The 15,654-nt window shown below is 35.6% G+C and overlaps 1 long non-coding RNA gene across 2 annotated transcripts in view; it reads right to left on the bottom strand.

The window, feature by feature from the left end:
* The window catches only part of LOC103664667, a 117,839-nt gene extending 103,631 nt beyond the window's left edge, over window positions 1-14,208 (bottom strand). The window contains exon 1 of one of the 2 annotated variants that reach the window (XR_569115.2): window positions 13,720-14,208. This is a non-coding gene — a long non-coding RNA (uncharacterized LOC103664667). The remainder of the gene's footprint in view (window positions 1-13,719) is intronic. The other variant, XR_569114.2, reaches the window with a different exon arrangement.
* Between the last annotated feature and the right edge of the window lie 1,446 nt (window positions 14,209-15,654).

The following is a 15,654-nucleotide window of genomic DNA, read 5'->3' as shown; positions in this document are numbered from 1 at the left end:
TATACCAATTTACATTCTCCCCCAACAGTGTATGAGGGTTCCTTTTGCTCCACATTCTCACCAATGCTTATTATTTCTTGTCTTTTCGATTTTAGCTATTCTAACAGGTTTAAGGTGATATCTCATCATGATTCAGATTTGCATTTCTGTAATGATTAGTGATGTTGAGCATCTTTTCATGTGTCTGTTGGCCATGTGTATATCTTCTTTGGAAAAATTTCTAGTTAGGTCCTCTGCCCATATTTTAAGTGGATTAGTTGGGTTTTTTTGGTGCTGAGTTGTAGAAGTTTTTTTATTTGGGGTATTAACCCCATATCAAATATATTATTTGCAAATATCCTTTGCCAATCAGTAGGTTATCTTTTTGTTCTGTTGATGGTTTCCTTTGCTGTGCAAAAGCTTTATATTTTGGCATAGTCCCAATATTTTTGCTTTTGTTTCCCTTGCCTTAGGAGACCTATCTAGAAAAATGTTGCTACAGCTAGTGTCAGAAAAATTACTACCTGTGTTCTCTTCTAGGATTTTTATGGTTTCAGGTTTCACATTTAGGACTTTAATCCATTCTGAGTTTATTTTTGTGTATGGTGTTAAAAACTGGTACAGTTTTAGTCTTCTCCATGTAGCTATCCAGTTTTCCCAGCACCATTTATTGAAAAGACTGTCTTTTCCCTACTTATATTCTAGCCTCCTTTGTCATAGATTAATTGACCAAATAAGCATGGGTGTATTTCTAGGCGGTCTATTCTATTCTCTTGATCTATTTTTGTGCCAGTACCATTCTCTTTTGATTACTAAAACTTTGTAGTACATCTTGAAATCTGGAATCGTGATACATTCAGCTTTGTTCTTCTTTCTCAAGATTGCTTTGGCTCTTTGGGATCTTTTGTGATTCCATACAAATTTTAGTATTATTTGTTCTAGTTTTCTGAAAAATGCTGTTGGTATTTTGATAAGGATTGAATCTATATATTCCTTTGGATAACGTGGACATTTTAACAATATTCTCCCAATCCATGAGCATGGACTGTCTTTCCATTTGTGTCATCTTAAATTTCTTTCATCAGTGTTTTATAGTTTTCAGAGTACAGGTCTTTCACATTTTTGGTTAAGTTTATTTCTAGGTATTTTATTCTTTTTGGTGCAATTATAAATGTTGTTTCCTTAATTTCTCTTTCAGCCACTTTATCATTAGTATATAGAAACACTACCAATTTGGGGGTATTAACTTTGTATCATGCAACTTTACTGAATTCATTTATTACTTCTATTAGCTTTTTAATGAAGTCTTTATGATTTTCTATGTATAGCATCGTGTCATGTGCAAATAGTGACAGTTTAACTTCTTCTTTACCAATATGGATACCTCTTATTTCTTTTTCTGGTCTGATTTCTATGGCTAGGATTCTAGTACTATGTCAAATAAAATTGGTCACAGTGGACACCCTTTTCTTGTTCCTTATCTTAAAGGAAAATCTCTCAGTTTTTCACCATTGAGTATGGTTTTAACTGTGGGTTTTTCATTTATGGCCTTTATTATGTTGAGGTATGTTCCCCCTAACCCCACTTTTTGAAAGTTTTTATGGTGAATGGATGTTGTACTTTGTCAAATGGTCTTCTTGCATCTATTGAAATGATCATATGATTTTCATCTTTTGTTTTGTTCATATGCTGTATCACACTGATTTGCAAATACTGAACCATCCTTGCATCCCTTGCACCTGATTGTAGTGAATGACCTTTTCAATATATAGTTGAATGTGGTTGGCTAATATTTTGTTGGGGATTTTTGCACCTATGTTCATCAGGCATATTAACCTGTAATTTTCTGTGTGTGTGTGTGTGTGTGTGTGTGTGTGTGTGTTGTCTTTGTCTGGTTTTGTTATCAGGGTAATGCTGGCCTCATAGAATGTATTTGGAAGCTTTCCTTCCTCTTCTATTTTTTGGAATAGTTTGAGAAGAATAGATATTAACTCTTCTTTAAGTGTTTGGTAGAATTCGCCTATAAATTCATCTGGTCCTGGACTTTCATTTTTGATAGTTTTCCGACTACTGATTCAATTTTGTTACTTGGAATCAGTTTGTTCAGATTTTCTATTTCTTCCTGGTTCTGTTTTGGAAGATTATAGTTTCTTTTATTTTTATTTTTATTTTCCTTGTGAAAAAACTGTTTTGATCAGGAAAGATGTATGGTATAATTTCGACCTTCTTAAATTTACTGAGGCTTGTTTTGTGGCTTAGTATGTGATTTATTCTGGAGAATGTTCCATGTGCACTTGAAAAGAATGTGTATTCTATTGTTTTGGGATGGAATGTTCCATATGTATCCGTTATGTCCATCTGGTTCAATGCGTAATTCAAAGACATTGTTTCCTTGTTTTCTGTTGAGTCCTTTATCAAGGACACAAGTCCTTTATCAAATACGTGTTTTGCAAATATTTCCTCAAGTTGACGGCTGTGCTTTTATTTTCATTTTCTTAATATTGTCTTTTAAAGAGCCAAAATTTTTAGTTTCAATGAAACATACTTCATGAACTTTTTTTTTTTTTTTTTTTTTTTTTGGTGCTTGAGTGTTATATCTAAGAAATCAAACATTAGTGGAAGGGTATTCCATTGTGCTAATTTTAGGGAAAAGCCTACAAAATCAACAATCTATTCTTAAATTTTGTTAAATAACCTTATTTCAAGATAAGGTTCTATAAAATATTTTTTCCATAATTTAACAAATAACTCTAGTCCCCTTTTGAAAATGAATTCACTTACTTATTTAATAATTTATCTATTTATTTTTACATTGTTATGTTAGTTCCAGGTGTACAATATAGTGATTCAACAATTCCATAAATCACCTGGTGCTCATCACAAGTGCACTCCTTAATCCCCATTACCTGTTTAATCCATCCCACCACCCAGCTCCCCTCCAGTAACCATAAATTTGTTCTCTATAATTAAAAGTCTGAAAAGAAAGGGGGGCATGCCTGGGTAGCTCAGTCAGTTGGGCATCCAACTCTTGGTTTTGGCTCAGATCGTGATCTCAAGGTTGTAGGATCAAGCCCTGCTCAGTAGGGAGTCTGCTTGCGATTCTCTCCCTCTCCTTCTGCCCCTCCCCCACTCACATGCGTGCGCACTCTCTCTCTCTCAAAAATAAAAAATTTAAAAAAGAGCCTGTTTCTTGGTTTCTCTCTCTCTCTTTTTCCCCTTTTCTCATTTGTTTTATTTCTCAAATTCCGTATATGAGTGAAATCATATGGCATTTGTCTTTCTCTGATTACTTATTTCCATTAGCATAATGCTCTCTATCTCCATCCACATCGTTGGAAATGGCAAGATTTCATTCTTTTTATGGTTGAATAATATTCCACCATATATATATATATCTCACATCTTCTTTACCCATACATCTATTTTTTTTTTATTTCAAGTTTTTATTTAAATTCTAGTTAGTTAACATACACTGTAGTATTTTTTCCAGGAATAGAATTTAGTGATTCATCACTCACATATAACACCCAGTGCTCGTCACAACAAGTGCCCTCCTTAATACCCATCACCCATCCCTGCCCACCTCCCCAAAAGTGAATTCACTTTAAGGAGCCTTTTTAAGAACCAATTCTTAGACAATGAGGACTTTTTGTACATGGAAAGAACCTGGTAAGGGGTCTTTATGAGAAAGAATGTGCATCACCAACAAGAGGGGGATTTTCTCTGCCTTCCTGGCATCAATTCTAGGCCCTTCTGTCTCAACACTAATCTTAACCTCAACGTTTAGAAATACCTGTCACTGTTAGGGAACTCACAACTCCTCCCCAACATACATGCAAACCTACCGTTTTGATTTAGTCTATTTGTTTGAGATGAAAGAGAAATATTTAATAGCCTATTAAAGCACTGAGAAAGAGTATGGTTTTGAATACACCAACATTCAAAAACAGTTCTGGGAAATCATGGACTGGATTGTCCCTCCTGTATTAGGGCCATTTCCTAAAGTGCCTCAAAGCACTCTCAACACTCTAAGGCGTTTGGCTCTGGAATTCTGGTGTTGGCAGGAAGCTCTTCATCCCATCTGTTCTTTCTACCACCTTCATATGGTGAATAATTGATAGTCTTCTTGACTTTTTTTGGAATAGAAGCCAAAATCAGCACTAGAACAGAACAGATTGCTGGGCTCCACCCCTTTCTGCTGATAACAAAGGGGAAAGTCCAGCAGAGGCATCCACATGTTCCGTGAAGACATGATAGCATGGCTATAGGAATGCCATACATAGCCCAAACTGGCCCCCAAATGTGAGTTCATTGCTTCTGAGGGCAGTGCATGTCAGTAAGTCAGCAAGAATGCTATACATATCCCAAATAAAGCATAAAAGAAAGTTAAATTTATGTCTATTATCACTTTTGGTTTTCATTATTCCACAGACAATAGCAATTTACTCAAACAGTTTAAGGCTAGAGTTTCAAGGCAAATACTTGTTTTACTTTTCTCCAACTCTTTATTTGGAAAATGCTCAAATTTACAAAAATGTTGGAAGACTAGTACAATGAACATTCAAGTATACTTTGTCTACATTCACCAGTTTGCTGCATTTGTCTTTCCTCTCTCTTTCTCTCTTCCTCTCATTCTCTCCCAAACTACTTAAAAGTAAGTTGCACACAAAATAAACTTTCAACCCTAAAATATTAACATGGTCTCATTAATGTTAAGGGCATTTTTTAAATGAACCATAATTCCATCATCACATCTAATTTTTCCTCAAAGATTCAACCTAGGTGCAAAAATTATTTAGCTGTTTTTGCCTTTTTAATTTTAATTTAGAATAGTCCCCCTGCTTTTTGGTTTTGTTTTTCATCATATTGACTTAAAAAAAACATACAAGCCAGTTGTAGAATGTCCAACATTTTGTATTCTTCTAATTGCTTTCTCATGTTTAGATTCAGGTTGAACATTTCTTTTTTTTTTTTTATGTTGTTTTTTTTATTATATTATGTTAGTCACCATACAGTACATCCTGGTTTCTGATGTAAAGTTTGATGATTCATTAGTTGCGTATAACACCCAGTGCACCATGCAATACATGCCCTCCTTACTACCTGGAAGACAGGTTGAACATTTCTGACAAGATTAATTTATAGGAGATATTGTGTACTTAATGCATAACATCAGAGGACATATAATGCCAGACTGAACTACTACTATTAATGCTAAATTAATTACTCGGTGAAAGTGATGAGCATTAGCTCTTTTTATTTAAAATTATATCTAATAAGCACTGAGTAATGTATAGAATTGTTGAATCATGATATTGTACACCTGAAACTAATGTAATACTGTGTTAATTATACTCGAATTTAAAAAGTTATATCTAGTATAACTCGAATTTAAAAAGTTATATCTAGTATAACAAGTGATCTATGAGTGATACTTTGCAACTGTATGAGTATCATATTTCCTACAATCCCACATCCCAATTTTAGCATTCTTTGATGATATTTACCTAGATAAGTTATTACACTGGAGATGGCAAAATGGCTAATTCTATTAACCAGAATTTTTCTCAAAAGATGAACCACTCCTCCCCATTCCTATTCCTTTTGAATATCACAGTTGATTCATGAGTTATTTTAAAATTTAATGTATTATAATATATTACTATCTCTATACTTCTTGATACTCCAGCTATATCAAATTTGGCCAAGAGGAGCCCCTTTCAGTATGTTCCTCTGTCCTTTTGGTATTACCCCCATTTGTCACTGAGCACTCCTTTGCTTTCTAGATCCCATGCTCATTGTAGATTTTTCCTGTCCCATATCTGGAAGCAGTCAATTCTCCAAAATGCTCAGTTCCTTTTATTGGGGAGTGGTATTTAAAAACTAATATCTGAGTAATATGTATTTTCCTTGTTACTGGGGTGCCATTGTTCCTAGGCTATTCTAATGGACAGAATTAGGAAGTATACTTTTAAAATGAATTCATGTTGATATTTCCAATTCAAATTTAGCATTACATTATTTTTTCTTAGCTTTTTAAGTGTTATATTTGTATTTTTTTCTCTCATAGTGAGAATTTTTATTTCTTATAGTAACATATTTACCTGATTGTCATCTTATGTCATAAATTCAACAGTTTAAGAATTAAAATAGTATTGCAACTAACAATAAACCTATTAGGTAAAGTTTAACATTGCCTTTCCTCTTAGAATTGATCCCACTAAGATTTTATAGTTAAGACACTATTTCCAAAGGTGCTTGAATTAATTCTGCTTCCTGAATGGCTGTGTTATCAATTTAATAGGCAGTTAGATTAGATTTATTTGTTTCTCTTTGTATTCAGTTTAAGAGTTTGCTTTTTTAAAAATCTTTTACTTTTAGCCTTATTTTTTGAATATAGGACATTTACATAGCTCAAATTACCAACTATATTAAAAAATTCTTTACCCCTCTACTATTCCTGTTTATACCCAATTGGTAACAATTTTGTCCTTCCTATGCTGTTGGGTTTTTTTATTTGCAAAAACAAGCAAATGTGTGATATCTATTCCTATTTCTTCTTCCTTTCTTACACAAAATGTAGCATACTACAATTGACCCTTGAACAGCATGGGTTTGAACTGCACAGGTCCAGTTGTAAGTGGATTTTTTCAATAAATACACTACAGTAGTGTAAATGTATTATCCTTATGATTTTCTTAACATTTTCTTTTCTCTAGCTTATTTCATTGCAAGAATATAGTGTATAATATATATAACATACAAAATAGGTGTTAATCGACTATTTTGTATCATCAGTAAGGCTTCTGGTTAATGCTTAACTTATAAGCTTCACAAGTTGTTCCTGTTTTTTTCTCCCTCCCTTAGGTGGGATGGCTAAAATGGGCTGGAGTTGGGTTATTTACCTCCTGCCACGTCACTTAGGCTCTGATTAACTAGTTTCTCCTGAGGGCAGGACTTATTAGGAGCAAAGTGCTCTGGCATATTTCCAAATGGTTCCTTTTCCCTTTCCTCTGCCAGAAGCTTGAGGGGATTTTCTTTGGTATTTTCTAGGAGAAACTGGTCAAGCTCCAGGAGGTAAATCTCACAAAACTGTGGCTACTACTATGACTGAGTTTTCCTGGCTTTTTAACTCTCAGAGTTGTCCACACTGAGACTTCATAATTCATCAGTTACAATTCAAACTGGAATCTCTGTTCCATTCCTTTGATCTTATCCCCAATACCAAGCTACTTGGTTTTATAGCTTTATGTTAAGTATTAAAATCAAGTTGTATAAACCCTTCGAATTATTTTTCTTTCTTTCTTTTTTTTTTTTTCAGAATTGTTTTAGCATCTTAGGGCCCTTTGCATTTTCATATACATTTTGGGATCAGCATGTCAATTTCTATTTAAAAAGTCTCTGAAATTTTTATTTGAATTGTTTTGAATCTATAAATCAATTTGGGGAAAATGCATATCCTAATAATATTAAGTGTTCCAATCCATGAACCAGATGTATCTCTCTATTTAGATCTTTATTAATTCTCTTAGTAATATATTCTAGATTTTTAAATAAAAGTATAGATAATGGTAATATGTTTTAATTTTTAATGTAGAAGTTTTGCACATCTTTTATAAAATTTATTCCTAAGTACTTTGTTTCATATGTAACTGTAAGTAGCGTTGTATTGCCTTTTTCAACTGCTTGCTGCTAATACAGAAATGGAATCATTTTGTATAATGACCTTGTGCCCTACAAACTTGCTAAATTTATATTGTTGATTTCTATCTCTAGATCTGCCAATTTTTGCTTCATGAAATTTAAAGCTCTGGTTTGAACTATACATATTTAAGATTGTTGATTTTTCCTAATGATTCCATTTTATCATTATTAAATGGTACTCTGTCCTTAAAACTCTTGGTCTTGATGTCTACTTTGGTATTGATATAATCACCTAGTTTCCTCCTGCTTTCTATATATTTGTGTCTTTAAAATTATTTATTTATTTACTTATTTATTTAAAAGAGAATAAAAAAGACAAATTATTTTTGAAAAATCAATCAAATTGATGTCTTTACATTTAAAACATGTCTCTTTTAGGCAGAAATCTAACTTGATTTTGCCTTTTTTGTTCAGTCTGACAATTTCTGCCCTTTAAATGGAGTGTTTAGACCATTAATGTTTGATGTAATTATTGATATGATTTGGTTTACATCTATCATCTTGATATTTGTTTTTCATTTGTCCGTTTTGTTTCTCTTGTTTTTTTTCCTATGTTCTCTTCTGTTTATGCAATTTTTTTCATTTCACATTTTATTTCCTTTGTTGAATTATTATCTGTATCTGTTTTTATTATTTTTTAGTGGTTGCTCTAAGGTTAATAATATATGTTTGAATTTATCCAAGTCTATTTATAGTCAATACTGAGCCATTTTGTACTTCACAACTCCCAGTTCCGAAATGCAATAACCTTACAACAATATAATTTCATTTACACAGCCCATCAAAGCCTTTCAAAGCCTTTCTGGTGTCTCAGCTTAAGTGACTGTGATGTTAATAAGGTGTTGTAGCTGTCTTTGCACTCCTACTGAGCCAGGACTCCGAAGTCCCTAGCACTGCTGGGCCACTAGTAGTATCTATGTTTTATTCTCCACGGTTTGGCAAGCCTCACACAGCTTATCTTGCTCATATCAAGTACAGCCCTTGGTCAAGGACTTGTGCAGAACTCCCCAGTCCAATCTCCATGAAAGCTTCTGGGGTGCTGCTCAGTGCAGTCCCCTCTTCTCTGGTGCCTGCCCTGCAGATTCCAGCCACTTCAACTTCCTTAAGTCAGCAGGACCATCTTGCTCTGCTAATTCCATTTCACTGGCTTCAGTACAGAAATTCCCAAGCAGGGAGGTAGGGTTAATATGAGACTTCCTTGTCGGTTTGTCTTCTTTCAGAGATTGCAGTCTTTTGTCTGGCTTCATATTTGTACACTGGTGGACGGCTAGTTCAGTATCTACTAGATTTACTCATAACCAAGAAGCTTTAGGCACTTTTTATAATGAATAGCATATATTTCAGGGAACAGGCTCATGACATCTGTAAGTGAGAAACTTGTAGAGTTTACCTTCACTTTGCTTTTTACAGACTTTATCTGTTTGAGAGTCTCTGGTAGTATAACTGGAGTTTAAGAAGATATTATATGGGTTCTTGAGGCATTCTGGAAGAATTTAACTTCTTTTATGTATTCTGAGGATTTCAGAATTCTCCACAGTTTCCCTCTGCTTGTTTCTCTTTTGCCTTCTTCATTCTCTTTTTTCTCTTTCCTGTGCTTCTTCAATTTCTCTCTCTTTTTTAAAAAAAATTTAATACATACTTGTATAGGGGATCATATGGGCCCAACATTTTGGGGGACTTGGTGGATATTGACTCATTTAATTGTTCAATGCAGTGAGTAAAGCAAAAGGAGAGTAGTGGATGCAAGGCAAGTGAGTGCACCTTACCCCTGTTTTCCTTCCGGAAAATTGAGTGAATTGTTTGTCTTGCTCTCTCCACGTTTCTTAAGCTATTAGAAAAAAACCTTTGTTATGTTTGTTTTGGAGAAATGTAGAACAATTATGAGCAACTTTGTAGGGTGAATTGTTAGGCAATTTAGCTCCCCTTTTTGTTTCCCTTCACTCTGCGGAGACTAGAAGTTTTTCCCTTCCTCATATTATGTGATTAATTTTAATACAGGAAGAAACTCTGCCAAATATTTTGTTTCAGAAAACTTTCAAATGAGGCAGATCTGGTAAGCTAAGTTTCAGCTCAAGTAATAGTTACTTAGAAAAGAAAAAAAAATTAAATATAGGACTAATTTAACTGCTTCTAAGAGCCTGTCTGGATTTATTTATAGTTTAGTTTTTCTGGCTCTGGAATAGTTTTTCTGGCTCTTTTGTGGCAGTCAAAATGCCACAAAAGAAGTACAAAAACATGACTTTCAGTGTCCAAACAATCTGGTCTAAAAAGTAAAGCAAATTGAGGGAAAAAAACAAAACACAACATTACATCCATTCTCTCTTATGTTTCACAGTTAAAACATCCAGTGCCTTCATGTTTTTCCTTTATCAGGACAATGCTCTCTTCAGAGAATCTGGCACCTTAGCTCCCAAAGGCCAGAGTGATGGAAAATCATTTGACCTACAGCAGCAAGGATACCAAACTGTAAGAGGACACGGAGAGCCAGCATTCCAGTCTTGACTTTGGCCTTTGCAGTTCAGACCTTCCCAAATGGCAGTGACAAATGTTTAAATTTTTACCATGTATATAAAGCCTCATTCCTGGCCCATGCATATTGCTATGAGACCTTCATAAATCAATTAACAGGCATATCTCACCCCAGGTAAAATGGAAAATCTTTCTTATATGAGACCCTGGTCAGAAGGTGGCCTCCCTCTTTCCTGGACTGGAATTTGTATTTGTCTGCCAAAGCTACTGTGGCTATTTGAGAGCCAGATTAGGCCCTCACAGGGAAGCTGGGGTCATTGTTCACATCAAATGCCACCTCAGGGCCTATACTCACACTTCTCCCTCTCTCTGAAACACTTCTCCTTGCTCTTCATGACTAACTGCTTATCCTCAGGTTTCCATTTCAAGGTTACCTCTTCATAGGTGTCTTCCTCAATCACCCAATATAAATGGATTCCCTAGACATAGTGTCTTATAATTCTTATGTTCTTGTCCTTCAAAGCATTTATCTCACTATGCTAGTATGTCATTTATCTCTGTTTGTTGCTTGTTTCTTCCACTGAGTCCTGTGCTCCGTAGCCAGGAATTATTTCTATTTGGCCAACTGCAACAAACACAGTCTCTAGTATAGAGCCTGGCTCATAGTGGGCATTCGGTATACATTTATTGACTAAGTGAATGAACCACTTTTCCTCTACCCACAGCCCTACAGAGGACTATGGCAGCCACATGGAGAGGCTTCAGCAATCAAACATAGAGTGGGGGGTGTGCAAATTCATCCTATCCAAAATTATGCAGAGGATTCACAAAAGCCCTGTGGCAGTGGTCAGAAATATGCAGGGTGAATCATGGAAAGTGAGGTCTCTGCCCTCTACAACCAAAGAAGGAAACTGAATGCACACAGGCCATATTTACCTAGGCACCTTGTAGAAACTCAGGGCAAAGGGCAGGTCTCTTATTGCTTATTTTACAGATTGAGATTTTAAAAACTTTATATACCAGTGTTAATAATCTACCTCCCTGTGGGTAGGATGATGAAAGTAATTAGCACAGGGAAAAGTAACACCAAAGAAAGTCAGCTTATTGGAATAAGAGCTTTCAGAGCAAGGGTACAGAGTAAAGCATTTGACACCATCTCTCAGCCAACTGCAGAAATACTTGTCTGAGTAGGCTTAAGTGAAAACTGAGTATTCAACTAAAAGGAATGTATTCAACAAGAATATCACACTGGTTTCCAGTGTAACAGAGAACTTTTGGAACGAATATACATACCTTTAATTCTAATCTGGGGATGGCAAAGAAATTTTATCTGATGGGCTAAGTCTAAGTCCATTGGCAGTGGCTTCCCAGAGTACTAGATTGTGACAAATTCTAAGACTGAGTCTGGGCTCAGTGAAGAAATGAGCCATGCCCAGGTAGTAATGTCTGATGGGCAGAGAATAGGGATTAAAACAAATCATGCCATGTTGCTGTCATTACCAGTTAAACGAAAAAAAAAGTTTTATTAATGGGATTTTGATTCAGACTATAGGTAAGGGTGACATGATGGCCTACCTGATGGAAATGACACCAAGCAGGCAGAGTCTAGAGGTAACATTAACATCACACCTAAAGAGGTGCCATTTTCCCCCATCCCATAAGGAACCATCTTCATTCAAAGTCCATGGCCTTTAGAATGCCCCCTTTTCTAACCTTTTCTTGGAGCTGCCTTTTACTTGTGTGATCCTTGCTTCCCACCTAGACCAACTAGCCCATTCTATGGTCTTCTGCAAACTCTTAGGGTAACTATACAAAGAACATTGCTGTGCTGGACCTTGGATAAATGATCAAGAGGGAATATTGACTCAGATAACGTGTGAAGTCCCATCCTTCAATTCTAAATTCTTTGATTCCAGGACTTTCATACCTCTAAGATGGAGTGCATTTAAGAAATGTGGAAATCTCTCCATTTTTTTTCATCAAGAAACCTGGACAACCCAGAATCTAATTCTAATAGGAGCTGAGCCACAGAAAGACTTTTTATAATAGTACACAGAAAATCAGCTACAGGAACAGGGCTCAGTTTATAATTCCTAGTCCCAAGATCAGGCAACTGAACTAGTCATAGTTGTTAGGAAAATACGTTTCTTGATTTATAAATAAAAATTTAAAAGCTGACAATGAAGCAAAAAAATGCAAAGTTCTTTTTATATGCGTTTTTGTTTTGTTTTTGTTGTTGTTGTTGTTGTTAAATATGAAGCACTGTTTACAGAAGTTGAAAAAATTTTGGCCCTCTTTAAATTATATCCCCAAGGGATATCTTCATCCTATAGGGATACATATATTCACCCTTCCTTTTCTAGGTAAGCAGTTGAATAATATCCCATATACCTTTACAGTCACTTTCTGGGTTGTAGTCCTCCTATGACATAAATAAGTCAAACCCAAATCTTGGTAGAGGGTAAACAGAAATCATCTGTCATATTGATGACATTAAATGATGCTCTTCTAAATTTCTCCTAAATTTCCCTTTAATGAGGTAAAAGTTAAGGCATTGACATAGAAATTTGCATAAGGGTGATAAAGTTCATATTGTTTATTTTTAAAAAATATTTTCCCATAAAATCTGACAAAATGTTTTGTTACTTAGTAACCTAAAGTATAGTAGAGTGTGGTATAGCATAGCTATGCTGTTACTAATTACCTATGCCTGTGATTTAAACTCTTGTGCATTATCCGTACAGATTAAAGTTCAAGTTTTTTTTAAATAGCTTACAAGACCCAACTTAATCTGTTATTTAGTATCTCCCTAACTTCATCTTCCTTTTACCTTTTACTTATGATCTCCAAAAGCACCAAATTGCTAGCAATACCAGCACACCGGCCTTTCCTTGCACCCTTAACTTTGGCCATGTAGCCTCTGCCTGAAATTGCCCGTCCTCGCTTCTCTGCTTGGTAATTTCAATTTATCCTTAACTAGCTCTTCCTTATACCATATCCCCACTTCTGCAGAGGTAGGCGCTTCTCTTTTGCTTTGTAAACTGCTGAGTTTTCATTTCTATCATTATGGAAATAATTGTTAGCATTTGTGTGTAGTCTCTCCGTCTGGAAAGTAGGCACCAAGGGGCGCCTGTGTGGCTGTCGTTAAGCATCTGCTTTCGGCTCTGGTCATGATCCCAGCATCCTGGGATCGAGCCCTGCATCAGGCTCCCTGCTCAGTGGGAAGCCTGCTTCTTCCTCTCCAACTCCCCCTGCTTGTGTTGCCTCTCTCTCTCTCTCTCTGTGAAATAAATAAATAAAATCTTAAAAAAAAAAAAAAAAGAAAGTCACTTGCAGGATTGTGAACAGTGTCTTGGTAGGTTTTGTGTACTCAGTGCCAAGTTGGTGCCAGTGATTGGCTCATCAGAGAGCCACGCATATGTGGCTGGGTGAGTAAATTAATAGATGGAGGAAACTCATCATCTCAGATAATGAAGGAGAAAGGTGTACAATAACTGTAATTCTTTGCGATGAGACACACACACACACCCCAGAACAAAAAGCTACAAATTCGACATGTTTACTTACTTATGACTGGAGAGCTTATATTACAAGTAGGATGAGTGAATCTCCACATAGATTGAAGAAGAGAATTGAAGCTGGTTTGATGTCACTTCTGCTTCTTGATTCACTCTCCTCTTCTCCCCAGTGCAGCCACAGTGCCATCCTCCCTTTCCCGGTTCCTTCCCTGATAACCAGATCATCCTTCCACAGTCACCTCTGCTCACAGCTAATGTTCTTTCCTCTCAACTTTTATAGCATTTTCAGTCTACACTACTGACTTGGCACTTTAAATGTGACCTGTACCCTTAGACAGTTTTTCTGTGTCCTGTTTTTTCTATTAGGTCATAAGTTCATGGAGATTAGAAACCATGTTTCTTTTTTCCCCTTTTAATTCCAGCAGTGTGTCTTGCCCGAGGAAAGGGCCTTACACAACATGTAGTACATTATGTAATAATGTGGGAGCAAAAAGCATGAGAGACTATGGACTCTGAGAAACAAACTGAGGGCTTCAGAGGGGAAGGGGTGGGGGAATGGGATAGGCCGGTGATGGGTAGTAAGGAGGGCACGTATTGCATGGTGCACTGGGTGTTATATGCAACTAATGAATCATCGAACTTTACATCAAAATAAATAAATAAAAAATAAATAAAAAATAAATAAATAAAATGTGGGAGCAAAAAGGACTTGAATTGAAAATGGGGAAACCTGAGTTGGGAACCCAAGCTTTTGCTTAAAAGCTTTGTGACTGTGGGAAACTTACTTAACTTTTCTAAGCTTCAGCCGTGTGTTATGTGCAATCAAAAGAATGATACTTCTCTAATAGAGTGGTCAGAAAGATAGCATGAGATCATGTTTGTAAAGTGTTTCAACTGTGAAATGCCCTTCAAATATTAAGTAATACTATTATTTTGGAAGAAACACCTCATTTTTCAGGATCTCTTTTTCTGTTAACTCCTTCATCTATTCCCAGTAGCTATAAATAATTTCTAGGCTCCTCGTTGTCATCTGATTTCTCAGGGAGGAAGATGGACACTTACCTCTGTTAGTCCATCTTCTCCTCCAAGAGTTTCAGAAATGCTGGTTTCCTGCTTTGCTTCTGGTGCTGTATCAGTGTGTGAACTTGTAGCCCCAACAAGAAAAACAAGCATACTTCCATAACAGTGGAGGTTTATGACAAACAATATAGTCCTTGTTCCAACTTTTTAAAGCATGATTTAAAAAAAAACTATAAAAGTAATACAAGTCCATGAGAAAATTATAAATGGATAGAAAAAAATCACAATAAAATTATCCATAATCCCATTACAATTATTGATAACACCTTGGCATATTTATTGCCAGAATCTTTTTTTATGCTTATGTATTTTAAAATAATTCTAATAATTAATTGTTAAGTAATTATTAATCCATAATAATTAAGATGTTTGATAAACCAGCATTTTAATGGTTACAAAATCTAAATGTGGGGGTTTTCCTTAACTTTTTCCTGATTCTTGGACATTAAGTTTATTTTCAATTTTCATCATTGTAAAGACTGCTGTGATCAATATTTTTCTATATATCAGTTTTCTATTTCTTTCTTTCTACACATAAGATGCCTTATTCAGGAAAAATTAATAGAAGTGTCATTCCTGTGTGTGAATGTCATTCCAAACATTTCTTTTCTTTCTTTTTTTTTTTTTAAAGATTTTATTTATCTGAGAGAGAGAGAACATAAGCGGGTGTGGGGGTTGGAGGGTCAGAGGGGCTGAGGGACAAGCAGACTCCCCACTGATTGGGGAGCCCTAGTAGGGGCTCAAAGGGGGCTGAGGGCAGGGGCTCCATTCCAGGACCCTGGGATCATGACCTGAGCCAAAGTCAGATGCTTAACGAACTGAGCTACCCAGGTGCCCCTCAAGGGGCCCAACATTTCTAAGCCTCTGATGGTCTGTCCTAATTTGATTTTCTTTGAAGAATCTT

Source organism: Ursus maritimus, unplaced genomic scaffold (genome assembly GCF_017311325.1).
Source record: "Ursus maritimus isolate PB19 unplaced genomic scaffold, ASM1731132v1 scaffold_15, whole genome shotgun sequence".
NCBI lineage: Eukaryota > Metazoa > Chordata > Mammalia > Carnivora > Ursidae > Ursus > Ursus maritimus.
This window is presented reverse-complemented; position numbering and strand designations above follow the sequence as displayed.